Source organism: Ailuropoda melanoleuca, chromosome 10, assembly GCF_002007445.2.
Source record: "Ailuropoda melanoleuca isolate Jingjing chromosome 10, ASM200744v2, whole genome shotgun sequence".
NCBI classification, from domain to species: domain Eukaryota; kingdom Metazoa; phylum Chordata; class Mammalia; order Carnivora; family Ursidae; genus Ailuropoda; species Ailuropoda melanoleuca.
The window spans coordinates 2,388,938-2,401,830 of NC_048227.1; the positions used below are offsets into that span (position 1 = coordinate 2,388,938).

Here is a 12,893-nt window from a genome sequence, read left to right on the forward strand (position 1 = left end):
TTTGGTCAAATCAGAACTTGGTGCTTACGTTTTATCATTGTTGATTATTGGCATATACTGTATCCCATGAGGATATTTCTTTTCTTCACAGGTGTCTGTTTTGTTTGGTTTTCTGTGTACCTGTTATTAGCTTATCCCTAAACTGTGTGAAGTTGAGCTTAATATGGCCATATAAACCAGTTGGCTTATCATTTCCTTTTTTTTTTTTCCTTTTTAAAATCATTTCTTCTTCTTCTTCTTCTTCTTTTTTTTTTTCCCTTGGAGATGTTCCTCTAAGAGAAAGCTTCAATCTGAGCTGGTTGCTCCATGGGTCTTCCATAGAACAACCATCATGGAATGCACGTCACCACCATTCTGCCTCCTTCCTTTGCCAGCCTCCTTCACTGTCTCTCTGTTACTTATTTCAATCCTTGTTTGTTAGCGCACATCCTCTGGGAGTTTGCTAAGAATGCACATGTGAGAAGGAAATTTTTATGCACTTCACGTCTTTGAAAATGCCTTTATTTTAGTCTCACACTTGTCTAGGTATGAAATTCTTGGTTGAAAATCATTTTCCTTCATAATTTTCAAAGTATTTCCCATTGCCTTACAACCTCTGGTGATTTTCTTGTGAAATAAAATGGCATTCTAATTCTTGTATTTGATGTACAAAAATGTGACTACGTTGAGATAGTTCTTTTTATTTTTGATGGTTTGAAACTTCGGGTTGATAGCCCTTTATGTGGCATTGTTGCACTGGGATGGGGCTTTGTGGGTTTCTTTAATCTGGAAACTGTTTTTCTGTCCTGGGAAAATGTCGCATTGTCTTTCCTCTTGTGTTTCCCTTCTTGCTATATGGAACTCTGCTATTAGAATATAAGTTCCATAACTAGAGGGATTTTTGTCTCTTTTGTTTGTTGTTTTATCCTGAGTGCTAGGACACTGTCTTTACAAAGTAAGTACCTTTTGCAATGAATATTTGTTGAATGAAGGAATAAGTGAACTTCTTCTGTTTGGAAATATGTCTCCTGGATTTATCTTCTAATTGTCTTTCCTCTTCTATTGCACAGCTCTCTTACCTTCTGTTTTGTACATAGGGAGATGCCCTCAGTGGATCTTAACCACTTTCCTGGTGTTTTGTCTGTTAGTATATTATTTCTATGATATTGTTATTATCTCTCCCTTTTTTCTCTCATATCTCTTTTTTATAAAGCACTGTTATGGTCAGAGTCCTGGTAAGAAACAGAATAATCTAATAGGTATACAGTCTGTCTGGAATTGGCTTTTATATACATGAGTATGAGTATGAGGTAGAGGTCAAGATTTATTTTTTCCAGGGGGGGCATGGGTGGCTCAGTTGACTCTTGATCTCAGCCTAGGTCTTGATCTCAGTGTCATGAGTTTAAGCCCCACACTGGGTTCCATGCTGGGCGTAGAGCTTACTTAAAAAATATATATATATTTTTCCATATGTGTGTCTGGACACAACATCATTATTAATATGATAATCATTTCTCTTAGGCACTGTAGTGTCACATTTGTCATAAATTAAGTGACTGTGTTTATGTAGGACTCTTTGCTTAAGCAAGTAGACATGTTTTATTGTTATCTTTTGTTTATTCTTGTGCCATTACCACACTATTTTTTTAAATTCAATTTAGGTAACATATAGTGTATCATTAGTTTCAGGGGTAGAATTTAGTGATTCATCAGTTGCATATAACACCCAGTACTCAGAATATCAAGTGCCCTCCTTAATGCCCATTGCCCAGTTACCCCATCCCTCCAACAACCTGCCCTGTAGCAACCCTCAGTTTGTGCCCTATGGTTAAGAGTCTGTTATGGTTTGCCTCCGTCTCTGTTTTTATCTTGTTTTATTTTTCCTTTCCTTCCCCTATGTTCATCTGTTTCGTTTCTTAAATTCCACATATGAGTGTAATCATATGGTATTTGTCTTTCTCTGACTGACTTATTTCACTTAGCCTAATACCCTCTAGTTCCATCCACATTGTTGCAAATGGAAAGATGTCATTCTTTTTGATGGCTGAGTAATATCAGAGCTTCTTTATCTATTCATCTGTCAAAGGACATCTTGGCTCTTTCCATAATTTGGCTGTTTTGGACATTGCTGCTATATAAACATTGGGTTGCATGTGCCCCTTCAAATCATCGTTTTTGTATCCTTTAGATAAATGCCTAGTAATGCAATTGCTGTGGTGTAGGGTAGTTCTATTTTTAATTTTTTGAGGAACCTCCATTCTGTTTTTCGGAGTGGTTGCACCAATTTGCATTCCCACTGCTATTTTAAGAGGGTTCCCCTTTCTCTGTATCCTCGCCAACATCTGTTGTTTCCTGAGTTGTTAATTTCAGCCATCTGACCAGTGTGTCGTGGTATCTCATTGTGGTTTTGAGATGTATTTCCCTGACACTGAGTGATATTGAGCATTTTTCATGTGTCTGTAAGCCATTTGTATGTCTTATTTGGAGAAATGTCTGTTCATGTCATCTGTCCACTTCTCGACTGGATTTTTTTGGGGGGGATGTTGAGTTTGGTAAGTTCTTTATAGATTTGGGATACTAGCCCTTTATCCAGTATGTTATTTGTGAGTATCTTCTCCCATTCTATAGGTTGCCTTTTAGATTACCACACTATTTTAATGACTCTAGTTTTATAAATAGACTTTATGTTTGGTAATGAAAAAGTCTCTAAATTTGTTCTCTTCAACATTGCCTTGATTATTATTGACCTTTTTGTATTTCCCTGTAAGTTTGTAGAATCAGTGTCATCACAGATACACACAAAGATGTAAAAGTACTCTGCTAAGATTTTGAATGGGATTGCATTAAATCTATAGGTCAACTTGAGGACAACTGACATCATTACAGTTATGTATCTTTCGATGCATGACTTTAGTATATTCTTTCTATTTTAAAGAACAAATTGCATGAGGTTATTGTCTGTTCATGCCCTGAAGTATCTTGTCCATTTAGTAGGAATTTGGTATTACAGTTGTAGTAAATTCTTAGACCTCTTTTTGCGTAAGGTATGCTTTCAGTTATAAAGTTTTTATATACTTTAACAGTTTGAAATGTGTCTGGCTCCAAATGATTTGAACCTTATGAATCTTCCCTGTGTTTTGTTTTATTTTAAACTTTATCTGAAGTTGACAGATATTCAAGACAGGATCAGATGTAGCTGCTCCCAATACCATCAAGAACTGAGGCTCTTCCTGTCTTTCTGCTTCTCCTTCTTTGTCCCTATGCTTGCTGCCTCATAGTCATGGCAACACTTGTCTATTCCAGGCAGGAAGTAGGGAAAAGGGCCAAGAGATGAAGGAAAATGCCTGCAGAATGTAATCGTTCTTTCTCTGTTCTAAAACCAAGAAAACAGATGCTTTCCCAAGTCCCCACCCCACAGATCAGTGTTTCCAGAACTGAGAACTGTTGTTGGCCAGAACTCGGTCCCACAGACTGTCTGGACCTGTCACTAATCAAGACCGGTGAGGTCACCACAGTGACCGGTTTGTTTAAACCAGTTGTAACTCCTATCCTTGGCCTGGGGTAAGGGCCTCCTCTCCCTCTCTACTGCTATTTGAAAGCTCTTTATTTTTCTTTTAAGATTTTATTTATTTATTTGAGAGAGGAGAGAGAGAGCATGAGCCAGGGGGTGGGTAGAGGAAGAAGCAGGCTCAGGGAGCCCAAGTGGGACTCAATCCCAGGACCTTGGATCATCATGACCTGAGTGGAAGGCAGATGCCTAACCTACTGAGCCACCCAGGTGCCCCTCTACTGCTATTTGAACTGACTCGGAGTTATTTAAGCAGAAAAAGAGGAGAGATGAGTATTATGTAGGTGAGAGAAGGTGTCAGTCACATTTATTGAGATTTCTCAATAAATAGAATGTTAATTTTTAGAAATCTGCCTGCTTCTGGGTAGCAAGGAAAGTGATTTTTATTTTGAGTATTTTTTGTTTTTTGTCAAACATTTTAAAATTAAACGATTTGGGGATAAGTGTTTATTTTGAAGTTTTTTTTTTTTTTAATCTATTAAGATCTGGTGGTATTTTAGGAAGGTAAATGGTGTTCGTATTTCCATAAACTATTGCTTCCTGGAGTGTTTAGGCATAACGGCATTTATCTTTTTAATGGGAAAATGCTTTCTACATTTTCATCAACCAAATGGTAGAATGGGGACAAGTGTAGTACATGTGGGTCACATAATGTGATCTGCTTGCTGTATTATAGTTTGGTATGATTGAGTTATGCCTTTCATAAGAATAGTCTGGGAAAGTTGGAAATTGGTGAATTAAATCACTTTATCTGAGAAAGCTTAGTTAGCGAATTACTAATTTTCAGAAACTCTGCTTCAGAATCTGAATCAGTATATATCTTTATTATAGGCTGTAGGTGTTTATGTCATGGAAAAACTGAAGTTGTTTTTTGTGTATCTGTTCTTTGATGCAGTTAAGATTTTATAAATGATTTTTTTTTTTTTAGTCTTTGGAAGAAATTTGAAGATGTGCTTTTAGGGAAGAGCAGGAGTTGTGGTAGTTTATAATATGTCAGTATGCCAAATCATTTGAGGTATACAAAATCTCATTCATTCAGTTTCCAAAGTTAATGACTTGATTCTTGCCATTTCCCCCCTTATGTTTATCTTTATTTTATATTTTCTTGCCGTATGCTCCAATTTGAGAATACTTAGTATTACAGCTGACCCTTGATCACCATGGGGATTAGGGGCACCAACCCCTGCACAGTAAAAATCTGTACATAACTAATGATTCCCCCAAAACCTAACTACTTACTATAGTTTACTCTTGACCAGAAGTTGTACCAATAACAGAAAAAATCAGTTAACACTTGTTTTTTTTATCTTATATGCATTATATATTGTATTCTTACACTAAAGTAAGCTAGAGAAAAGAAAGTGCTCTTAAAATTTTATCATAAAAAAGGGAAAATGCACTTACAGTACTGTATTGTATTTATTGAAAAAAACCCAGCTATAAGTGAACCCTATAGTTCAAACCTGTGTTGTTCAAGGGTCAACTGTGATTGTGGTGTCACGTAGCTTTGTTTAGTCATTGTGGATGAATCAGTTAAAAGAACTAATTTCCGGGCAAAAAAGAGCCCAATTATTATAAATTGGTGAATGAATGAATCTTAAAATTACTTAACATATAGAAAACAGTTCTGGTTATCTGTATTTCCTCATTGCTCTGTTCCTTATCATTTGGCATTTTTATCGTTCATTCATTCATTCATTCATTTAGAGAGGGAGTGGAGAGGGGCAGAGCGAGAGGGACAGAGAGAGTCTTAAGCAGGATCCATGCCCAGCACGGAGCCCAACTTGGGGCTCCATCTCACGACCCTGAGTTGAAATCAGGAGTTGGAGGCTTAACTGAGTCACCAAGGACGTCTGGCATTTTTAAAATAAGAAATCTTAGACTAGATTCTTGACTGAAGAGCAGCCTTTCTATCTTTGATAGAGAAATCTGTATTTTTACATTCTAAATAATACATAAATATTCAAGACCAAATCACAGCCAATTTGAAACATACATATCTGAAGTGGAAATTTCATAGGATATTACATATGTACATACATAGCATTTAACTGGATTGTGCACATTTTAATATTTTTGATGGCTTGTGAAGTTTTCAGTGTAACTGCTGTGCATGATGGTTGGTGTGTTGTAGAAATCAATTTGGAGAGCAGACTAGTTAAGAAATGTTCAAACTCCGTGACCCAGAGGTTGCCGAAAGTAGCCTTCCTGTTGTTGGATCTTGGCTTTTCTCTAGCTTTTCTTGATTCTTGCCCATTTTTCAGGGTTGTTTCTAGTTGTTGTGACTGTTCTGTGAGCAACATGATCTCATTCCCATGAATTCCTTGCCTACCTGATATTTCTAAAATTGAACTTGTTATTTAAAACCATCACCCTGAGTGGTATAATAAGCTTATGAAGTTTTAGCCAGAGTACACATCTCCCTGAGAAGTCCTGTGATTTCATTGGCCAGAATGTCTTTACGCAAGAGTCAGAGTTGGGGAAAATGATGTGAAGGAAAAAACTAAAGGGCCGGAGGACAGAGCAGCCCCTGCTGTGGAGTGGCATGAGGGCTGAATTCAAGTTTTAAGATCTGGATTAGAACCCTCCTGGCACTTAGTGGTTGTGTGACTGGTCATCACTGAACTATTCTGAGGTTTTATTTTATTTTAATTTAATTTAATTTAATTTAATTTAATTTTATTTGACAGAGAACAAGCAGGGTGGAGCAGCAGGCAGAAGGAGAGGGAGAAGCAGGCTCCCCGTTGAGCAGGGAGCCCGATGTGCGGCTCGATCCCAGGACCCCGGGATCACGACCCAATCCAAAGGCAGATGCTTACCCGACTGAGCCACCCAGGCTTCATGAGGTTTCTTTTTTGCCTCACAGTTTTCCCTGGCCTTCTGTCCCACCTTTTCAATAGATGATGTGCTTTATACTTGACAGAGAAACAGAAGCCATTGGATTAAAAACTCCCTCAGTATCTTACTTATAGAAATGACTGAGTTGCATACATCTTCAGCTTTTCCTCCTTTTGTTAAATATTTAAAGTTGGTTATCTCCACTTGGATTTGGAAATCTATCCTATTCTATCCTCCTAAGAAATGTGTACTATCAATTTATCTTTTATCTTTTTCCTTTCTTAAAATTCAAAATGTTCCTCCTAACCCAAAACAATTCTGTCAGCATTTGAACATGTTCAAGACTCTTCTATATTGAAAAAGAACCAAGACCTTCCCCAACCCTACATCTACCTAGCCATTGCCTTCTTTCTCTCTCTGCCCACTTAAAACAAACTTCTGGAAAGAGTTGTCTGTATTTGCTGCCTCATCTCAGATATCTCTAACTTGGTTTCTGTTTCCATCATTGTACCACAGTTGCCCTGGATAGGTGATCAGTGGCCTCAGGGAAACCAGGCTGAAAGGATGTTCCTCAGTTCACATCTCGCTTGACCTCTCAGTAGTAGTCTTCACTAATGGTCTCTCAGTCCTTTTGAGATAGTTACAGTAAGCTTTCTTTCCTATTTTTCTTCCTGAATGACCCCTACTTTCTCTCTTGATATTTTTTTTGGGGGGTTGAATATCATTATCTGCCAGTCATACAATGTGCTCCCCAAAGCTAATCCTAGTTCTGTTCTCAGCCAATACTCTTCTTTTTTTTTTTTTCTTTTTTAAAGATTTTATTTATTTATTTGACAGAGATAGAGACAGCCAGCGAGAGAGGGAACACAAAACACAAGCAGGGGGAGTGGGAGAGGAAGAAGCAGGCTCATAGCAGAAGAGCCTGATGTGGGGCTCGATCCTGGAACGCTGGGATCATGCCCTGAGCCGAAGGCAGAAGCTTAACCGCTGTGCCACCCAGGCGCCCCACAGCCAATACTCTTCTAAACTTTTTCATGAATATGGTTTGGATTGTCCGCTACATGTGTTATTTATTGGTGATTCAAATTTATTTGGGCTCTCAAGAGGTTCTCTATCCAACTGTCAACTCGATATTTTCACTTGGGTGTTTCCAGGGTACCACAGACTAACCATGTACTAGGCCAAGCCCTTCTACCTGGTCAAGCACTCCATAATGTAGGAGTCATCATTGATGCCTCATCCACATTATCCCATTTCACGGTTTTTCCTCCTAAATGTCTCTCCCACCTGTCCTCTCTCTGTTTCTGCTGCTGCCACCCTAACCCAAGCTAACACCATCTCTTTCTTGGACAAGTGCAGTGGTTTCTAGTGGATCTGGTCTCATCCATTCTGCTGCCCTTCCTGTCTATTTGCCACTCATTGCCAACAAGATTTCTGAAACACAAAAATAATACCATGCTACCCCACCTGCTTATTCTTTAGTGCCTTCCCATTGCTGTTAGGATAAAGGCCAAAGTCCTCCACATGGACTGTGTGGTCTGGATATTACCTCTCTGCTCTCCCTTATTTTCCTCTGATGTGTGAATGAATGCTTTGCTCCATCCTGCTAGGGGCTTTACACTTGTTTCTTTCCCTTCCCTCACCTAACTTTCCTCCTTCCGGTGTTAGCACAGACGTCATTTCCTCAGGGAGGTTGTTCCTGACTCCTGTAGAGACTGGGTGAGGACTTGTAGGCTTTCCTTGTCCTTCATAGTCCTTTGTACACATGTAACTTTACATTTAATTCCGTGATAATTTGATTAATGTCTCTTTCCCCATGACATCAAGGACCATGTCCTCCTCCCCCCCCCCAAGGATTTTAACCTTGGGAATGCAAAACTCTTAGTATTATATGTTTGGGACTGACGTATTCCTGAATGAGTGAATAAGCGAGGAAAGAATGAATGAATGACATCAGACAGATTGGGGTTTGCGTCCTGGCTCTTATACTTATTTGTCATGTGATCTTGAGCAAGTTTTACAGAGGTCAGTTTTTCTGAAAGTCTTTCTTCCTCATCTGTTGAATAGGGAAAATAGGGGTGCCTGGATGGCTCAGTGGGTTAAGTGTTGGATTCTTGATTTTGGCTCAGGTCATGATCTCAGGGTTGTGAGATGGAGCCCAACTTGGGCTCTGTGCTCAGTGGGGAGTCTGCCTGAGGATTCTCTCTTCTCCTTCTGCCCTCCCCCACTTCCCCATCCAAAAAAAAATTGGGGATAATAATTATACATAATATAAAAATATAAATGAAAATTTCATAGTTCAGTGCCAGCCTGTGATTAAATGCCAACTAATCATCAGATGATCATGATTATTACTACAGGAGTGTTTGTGACCTCTGGTTTTCTAAAGTAAGTGAGTTTTCTGTGCGTGTTTAAACGACTTTAGCTTCAAGGAAGAAATGATGGGCTTAGGCTTTGTGAGTCTTCATCTCTGCTTGTCTCTCCTGTAATGCTGGTCTTCCCTTAAGTTTGTCCATGTTAGTGTTTGATTTTAACACATTCCTTCCATAACAGGCTGTATGAGGAGGATCTAATGTAATGGTGACCTTGGTACCTGAACCGGCTTGTTTGACACATTCCAGGCACGTGGGCCCCGTCTTTCTCCTTTAATCCCATTCCAGGCACCTGTAAGCTCAGGGCCATGTCCGCCATCTTTGGGGCTTTAGAACCCAGAGCGCCAAGCATATGTAAAATATTCTTACTCTTAATCTCTCCTTTTCTGACATCTTTAATCTGAAAAACAATCAGCCTCCTTTAGGATGCTCTAACTGTGACTTAACCAGTCATTTAAATATTTTATGTACTTATTTCTGAATACTGTTATACTGACACATCTTTCTCTGAGTGAAACATAGAAATGCTCATTTCAAGTATATAAAGTTGTTTTTTGGGTCAGAGGAACTTTTGCTTTCTATTGTTAGCAAGATAATAAAGTTAAAACTTGGCATGCTTTTCCATTATGTCACTCTTTTTTTAAAATAAAAATTAATTAATTTTGAGAGAGAGAGAGCACACACACAAACAGGGGGTGGGGGGTGGAGGGGAGGGGCAGAGAGAGAGAGAGAGAGAGAGAGTCTTGAGCAGGCTCCATGCCCGGTGCAGAGCCCAGTGTGGGGCTTGATCTCATGACCCTGAGATCATGACCTCAGCCGAAATCAGGAGTTGGACATTTAGCTGACTGAGCTACCCATGCACCCCTAGAAAAGCTATGCTTTTAAAGCCAACATTTATAATACAAGGACAATAAATATTTTCTTAATGTGATTCATAGTATGTTTTTAACATTCGCATATAAAGAGAGTACCTTGGCTAAAGTACATTTCAGTTTAATGACTTCTTTCCCAGTTCAATGTTTTTATAGCAGATTTTTACAAAATACGTCATGACTTTATATTATATATTAGCCCTTATCTGGAGAAAAATAAACATTTATGTGATTTTTTTTCCTTTAGAATTTGCCAGTGAACTATAGTTTACTCTGAGTATTTAAAAAAAAAATAAACCCTGTATGGCTCAAGCTAACATTTTTGCTAGCCAGTAATGCACTTGAGGAAGACCCCTGGAAAGGGAGGGCACACACTCTTACAGGAACCAAGAATCAGAAATTTGAGTGTGGTGGAGCTAATTCTATGAGAGAGGCTGCTGCTGGAGAGCTTCCCAATGCAAATTGGAGTTAAGTCTCCACTCAGAGTGATTACTGGAATTCTGAGGATAAATCCTCAGAACTTTTTGATTTATGATATGGGCTGGCTTCTGGGGCGAAGCAGAGGCTGTCATGTCTAGTTTGTCACCTATGACAATCAATGGCATTCTCTAGAGGTTCTCATAATTCCTTCCAACATTTGTATAACACGTACAAATTCAACTGTGAATAAAACTACTTAAAACAAAAATGAAGATTTTTGGAGGAATGGGCATAGAAAACATAGTGAAAACCTCAGTGTAATTTGAGATTTCAGCAATTGAAGACTGAAGTTGGGAAGAGGTATTTCTAGTAGAGATAACTCTGATGTCCCTAACCATCGTTTTTTCTTGTTATTTAAAACCTATGAAAGCTTTTCTTTCTTTTTTGCATGGCTTTACATCCCTCTAATTGCTGAGTTTTGTATTGTTGGATTATTGGTGGGATCAAGCCTGACATGTTACTATAAACACACTCTTCCTGATTAATTATTTTTTGGAGGGTGGGAAAATCTCATAAAGGAAGGTGGATCTCTGTTCTCTGATCTGCTTATCTGAACATTCAGCCAGACTTGGAAGGTCTGGAAAGAGTGCTGGTGAGCCAGCTTAGAGCATTATATCGGTGTTTACTAAAGGATTTTACAGCTTAAGGATACAGCATTTCAGGGAGTCAACGCTGAGTTATCCATTGGTCTAAAATCCTAACCAACTGTAGGGACATAGAGGAGGATTCATTAACCACACCTGAGACATGCTCAGGTGACCAAATCCTTTCTGAATAAAAGGTGCTGTAGTAATTGTCCATCACTCTGTTTTTCTGGACCGATTGTAAAGCACAGACATGAACCCTTTGAATGCTACTTCGGGAGGTGGTGGTTTTTCTCTCCTCAAGTGGATAGCTCTAAGAAGATGGGGTTTGGTTACTGGCTCTGCCTTGGCTTCTACTCTTAAGAATGGGACCATTGGACACACTGGCACATTGAACTCATGGGAAACTTTCTAATTTTGTTTGGTTCTTGGGCTAGGAAGAGCCTTAGGCCTTCAGGCAGATTCTTAGCTTTATATGCTAGTTCTGGGAGCTGTGTTCTGCAGGATATGGATGCAGATATTGACCTTACAGTGAGGCCCTGGATGCTGCTTCCGAAAACAATAGGAAGCACAGCAACATCATATCACTCTTTCTCTGTGATATTGGAGAAATGCTAGGTACTCACCTGGAGAACATTGTTCTGTCACAGACAGGGTTCTTACCTAGTTTATGTCCTAACTTCAAGTAGCTGGTTGGGTTGTGTCTTATCATTTGAGTCCTTTAGTTTGGGCTGTGAGCTCAGTCTTGTACTTTTTTTTGGCAAGTTTTCTCATCTTCATCCACTCTTATCTCAGAATGAGTATATCTGTTTTTTGAGCCATGTTCCATATCCACAGTTCATATGAAATTGCTTGTCATTCTTGCTTATCACTTAAAATTATAACTGACTCCTTTCTTTTGTGACATTTACTAATAATGGCAGAGCTATCCAAACACTTATGATAATCTGTCAAGAGGATTGCCCAAAGCCCCCCATCCCCATCCCCCTCTCCAAAGCAAAGATGAATTGAACAACGTAAAGGGAATTTTCATCCATAAGGATTTTGACTAATGATTTACTATGTGATAGATTGATACCAAATGACTGGAGGCACTGAGTTCTTAAAATTGGAAATATTTATACACCATCTGTGGTAAACATCCAGTTCTTTTTTATTAGTATCTTTTTTTCTAGTTCTTTTGATAAATATGCTGTAAAAATCTCTCTCTCTCTCTCTACACACACACACACACACACACACACCCCTCGTGTATATTTGAAAAAAATATATGTAGTTAGTAAATAACACCAAAATGTTGATAAATGTGGTTATACCTGGATGGTAGGATTTGGGATACTTTCTACTTTGCTCTATGCTTCTTGGGGAACATGTGTTATTTTTATGATTAATAAAAATATTTTTTTCTATAACAAGCACATATTTTTATAATAGAAGAAATGCTTTTAAAATTTGCTGATAATTAAAGATAGTAAAATTTGTATATTGACCAAAATTTGAATTGGAGCTAAATACCACTTACATTTCTCAAGAAGAGGAAAATATTTTTACTCCTGTAATTAAGAGCCCTGCTGATGGTGTTTAAGAATTATTGTCCACTGTACTTTTGATACATGTGAAAACTGCACGTGGTAAAATAAGTATCTAATAGGTTTTGGAAGAATGGACTAGATACTCCTTTACCTGAATGAGTTTGTCTGCTTTCAGCTAAATATCATAGTAAATTCTTTTAAATTTGGTACCTGTTACTAAAATTGACAGAAATCATAGTCCATCTTTGCAACTATCAAGTTTCCTTAAGCACGAAGTTTGTTGAAACCTTTACGAATTAGTCTTATAGCCAATTTCTTCATTAGTGATTTCTTTCTACATTTTTTTTTTTTAAAGATTTTATTTATTTATTTGACAGAGATAGAGACAGCCAGCGAGAGAGGGAACACAAGCAGGGGGAGTGGGAGAGGAAGAAGCAGGCTCATAGCGGAGGAGCCTGATGTGGGGCTCGATCCCATAACACCGGGATCACGCCCTGAGCCGAAGGCAGACGCCCAACCGCTGTGCCACCCAGGCGCCCCTCTTTCTACATTTTTTGAACTTCTAATTTGAGGTAGGATTAAAAATAAGCTTAATTTTAACTGTTTTAAATTGTACAGTATTTAATTAAAACTCATTCTTCAAATGAAAATTTATTTCTTTCCCATAG

General features: G+C 38.4%; 1 protein-coding gene across 6 annotated transcripts in view; it reads left to right on the plus strand.

Moving 5' to 3' along the window:
- SDK1 (sidekick cell adhesion molecule 1) overlaps positions 1–12,893 on the plus strand; it is an 867,584-nt gene that overhangs the window by 187,088 nt on the left and 667,603 nt on the right. The window contains exon 1 of one of the 6 annotated variants that reach the window (XM_034669742.1): positions 12,673–12,797. The exons of the other annotated variants lie outside the window; for them this stretch is intronic. The gene's annotated coding sequence lies outside the window, so the exon portion shown is untranslated. Of the gene's footprint in view, positions 1–12,672; positions 12,798–12,893 lie in introns of those variants that run through there. 6 annotated transcript variants of the gene reach the window in all.